This window comes from Plecotus auritus (assembly GCF_963455305.1).
Source record: "Plecotus auritus genome assembly, chromosome: 1".
Lineage (NCBI taxonomy): Eukaryota > Metazoa > Chordata > Mammalia > Chiroptera > Vespertilionidae > Plecotus > Plecotus auritus.
The window spans coordinates 39537205-39541562 of NC_137770.1; the positions used below are offsets into that span (position 1 = coordinate 39537205).

The 4358-nt window shown below is 39.7% G+C and overlaps 1 protein-coding gene across 1 annotated transcript in view; it reads left to right on the top strand.

Moving 5' to 3' along the window:
• The window catches only part of ARMH4 (armadillo like helical domain containing 4), a 257827-nt gene that overhangs the window by 52287 nt on the left and 201182 nt on the right, over positions 1 to 4358 (top strand). The window lies entirely within an intron of this gene.

The following is a 4358-nucleotide window of genomic DNA, read 5'->3' on the forward strand; positions in this document are numbered from 1 at the left end:
AGAGGGCAATTTTTGCTTCTACCAGAACAAAATATGAGCACCGATTTTGGCACCTTTTCCAAGACTTAAAGATCTCATGTAAAAGCAGCTGGGGAGGCTGGAGGATTTCAAAGAAAATGTGTCTTCCTTTTTTGTTTGTTTTACCTTTTCTTACTTTCATTATAGGGCCTGTAGTGGGGTAAGGGGTAGGTAGAGGATATCCCCTGAAGAATATACAGTGAGAAGTGTTTTTTTCTGTAGTCAGATCTGTACGACCAGTACATACATACATTCGGTTTTCTAACATTGTTCTTGGGACTATATTTGGGATCTATCCATCCAGTTGGATGGCTATTAGAAGTTAATATTCTGATAAGGGTGAGGCTCTTTGAAACAGAAGCACAAAACAACTGAGATGTGAACATTCAGATGGGCTTTTAGGTACTTACAGGAGGCAGGATTTCTGCCTTCTCTCTTCACTGAGAATTCTGAAGTAACCCGAGAAGTCCACACACACCTGGAACACCACCACATCCAGGCACATTCTAGGATCTCACTCACCAGACAATATACGTGAACTATCCATGCTCCTACCTGAAGCCAACCCTACCTAAAGCCCTAGTTCCTATACCTTTGTGTGTTACCCACCAGCTTTCCTCCCACTTAACTACCAATTTCTCTCTCTTCTTGTTTCCTTCCACATACAAACATGCTGTTAGTTCTCTATCTTAAAACAAAAACTTTGACCTAGTTTCCCTGCAGGCTGCCATTCTATTTCTCTGTTCCCCTTTCAAACAAGTCATCCCCCTCCCAGTCGCCTACACGATTCCTCTCCTTGCATCTCTTAGCCCTGATATTGCCTTCCACCAGACCAAAAAATCACCTGTAATTGAACAAGTTTGGTTTATTACTCATTACAGGCATAAAGCTGAAATTAGTAAAGTAAAAGAAACTCATTTAGTAAGAGGGTGTTTGGTGTTTTAAATTGGACAGTGACCAATTTGTCTAAAGTGGATGATCTTTGAGATGCTAATCCGAAGTCCAGGTCTTTGCCCTTCTGATTAACCCATTGGACTATAAATCAAGGTTTCCCACAAACCCTCTCCTCAGGTTTGATAATTTCCTAGTGAGTTATGAAGGGTTATTAAGTTTCCTAGGGCTGCCATCACAAAATATCACAAACTGAGTGGCTCAAAATAACCAAAATTTATTGTCTCACTGTTCCGGAGGCTAGAAGCTTGAAATCAAGGCGTAGACAGTCATGCTCTCAAAGGCTCTCTTGAAGCATCTGTTCTACGGTTCTTTCTCTTAGCTTTTCGATGGCACCAGCAATACGTGGTATTCCTTGGATTGCAGCTGCATAACTCGTCTCTACCTCGGTTGTTACATGCTTTCTCCTTGAGTAGCTCTGCCACACAGGACATTTTCCTTTTCTTATATGGACACCAGTCTTACTGGATTAGGGCCCACCCCCATGACATAATCTTAATGTGATTATATCTGCAAAGGCTTTATTTCCAAATAAGGTCACATTCACAGGTACTGGGGATTAGGACTTCAAGATCTTTCTGGAGCACACAATTCAACCCTAAGAGTGGGCTCCATTTGTTAACCTCAGCCACCAGGTGTCTGCCACTTTACAGCTAGCTATAAAGCTCTATTTCAGTTAGAGATCTTATTTTTTATATTATTCCATGATGAAAAACTTCTCATAAGTAAGCTTGGAACAGTGTGCAGAATCTCGGAAGGGAAGGCAAGGGAGGGTGGGTGGGTGGGAGGCAATCAACCAAAGACCTTGTATGTATATATGCATAACCTATGGACACAGACAATAGGGTGGTGAAGACCTGGGGCTGGGGGCAGGGGCAGGCTGGAGGGGGTCAATGGGGGAAAAAGGGGAACATATGTAATACTTTCAATAAAGAATTATTAAAACAAAACAAAAACTTCTCATGAGTAATCTAAATTCAACAAAACAGAATTTTAATATAAAATGACATTAATAGTAAATCTATATAATTGACAATTAATAGTAGAATCCCAAGGAGAAATTTCTTTTTTTTTAAATATATTTTATTGATTTTTTTTTTACAGACAGGAAGGAAGAGGGATAGAGAGTTAGAGACATCGATGAGAGAGAAACACCGATCAGCTGCCTCCTGCACACCCCTACTGGGGATGTGCCCGCAACCAAGTTACGTGCCCTTGACCAGAATCAAACCTGGGACCTTTCAGTCCACAGGCCGACGCTCTATCCACTGAGCCAAACCGGTTTTGGCCCAAGGAGAAATTTCAAAGCTAAGAAATAAAGGGGCTTTGGCCCAGCTGGCATGGCTGTGGTTGAGCATCTATCTATGAACCAGGAGGTCATGGTTTGATTCCCCATCAGGGCACATGCCAGGGTTGTCAGTTTGATCCCCAGTGTGAGGCTGGCAGGAGGCAACAGATCAATGATTCTCTAACATCGTTATGTTTCTATCTCTTTCCCTCTCCCTTCCTCTCTGAAATCAATAAAAATATTTTAAAAAACGAAATAAAGGGGCTTTATTATAGAGCTTATATTTTCAAAAGGAAGGTAAAAGAGACACAATTATAAGGTGAAAACTGTTAAGTACCTCAGTTACAAATAATGTGCTTATGGGAAAGATCACTACTTTGGGGGAAAGGGTGTTGTGTAAGAGTGGTAGGCACAGAAGACACAGGAATCTCAGTTTTAGAAATGAATATATTATGAAAATAGATGGCAGTTTTGAATTTCTACCGTTTTTTTTCCCCACTGGTTTAATAGACTTAGGATATAGAATCTAGAAAATATATCGATTTCTACTGTCTTCAGAAATGAGAGTACATAGGACAAACGTAATTCCCATTTTTACAGGTACATAGGAAGAATGAAACCAGCAAAATTTCAGTAACAGGTAGTTCATTAAAAACAAATGAAGACGCCCTAACTGGTTTGGCTCAGTGGATAGAACGCAGCCTGCGGACTGAAAGGTCCCAGGTTTGATTCCCGCCAAGGGCATGTACCTTGGTTGCAGGCACATCCCCAGTAGGAGGTATGCAGGAGGCAGCTGATTGATGTTTCTAACTCTCTCTATCCCCCTCCCTTCCTCTGTAAAAAAGAAAAAAAAAACACAATAAAATATATTTTAAAAAAAACAACAAATGAAGAAAAGCCAACTAAAATAAAAAAAACAATGACTGAGTACATTATTTCAAAGAACCACAGCCCTGAGAAGATGAAAATCACAAAAGATTAAAGATGTCATGATATATGTTTATGAAGCAGTGCATAAAACAGTCCTAACTTGTTTGGCTCAGAGCACTGGCACTGGCCTGTAGACTGAAGGGTCCCAGGTTCGATCCCGGTCTAGGGCACATGCCCGGGTTGCAGGCTTGATCCTCAGTAGGGGGCCTGCAGAAGGCAGCTGATCAATGATTCTCTCTCATCATTGATGTTTCTATCTCTCTCCCCCTCTCCCTTCCTCTCTGGTCGATAAAAAAATATATATTTTTTAAAAATGCATAAAATCAAGTATTTTTTTCTTAGAAATGTAGAATGGTTGATAAAAGAAATTATAAAGTTAGGAAGTGAATATTTCCATACTTTAACAAATGCTTACCTATGCTCCCAAACATTCTCAATCCAAAGTGTCAAATATATTTCTGGAAAAACACATTATTTTAACATGGACAAATAAATACCAAAACAAGGATTTTACGAAATAGACCGATGTTAATATCTGAAATAATTTGTTATGGTAATATTATTTGTTCTTTAAATGAAATAATTGCTAAAAATAATGAAATTATTGGAATCTCCAATGCTTAAGACAGATTATGTGAATCATGGAGGAAATATGTTATTTTTAAAAATTTTATAACCTTTAATAGTTAGTTCCTTTCTTTTTTAAAAAAAATATGTATTTCTTTATTGATTTCAGAGAAGAAGGGAGAGGGAAAGAGATAGAAACATCAATGATGAGAATCATTGATCACCTGCTTCCTGCATGCCCCCTATGGGGGATTGAGCCCATGGAATCGAACCTGGGTCCCTTCAGTCCACAGGCCAACGCTCTATCCACTGAGCCAAACCAGCTAGGGCTGTTATTATTCTTTTTTTTTAAATGTACTATGTGCCTGGCTGCTGTTGCTCAGTGGTTGAGCATCCAGCTACGAACCAGGAGGTCCTGGTTCGATTCCCGGTCATGGCACATGCCCAGGGTTGGGGGCTCAATCCCCAATAGGGGATCAATGATTCTCTATGTCATCATTGATGTTTCTATCTCTCTTTCCCTCTCCCTTCCTCTCTGAAATCAATAAAATATATATGTATACCCACAAAAAATGTACTATGTAACAAACTTCCAAAACAAGAC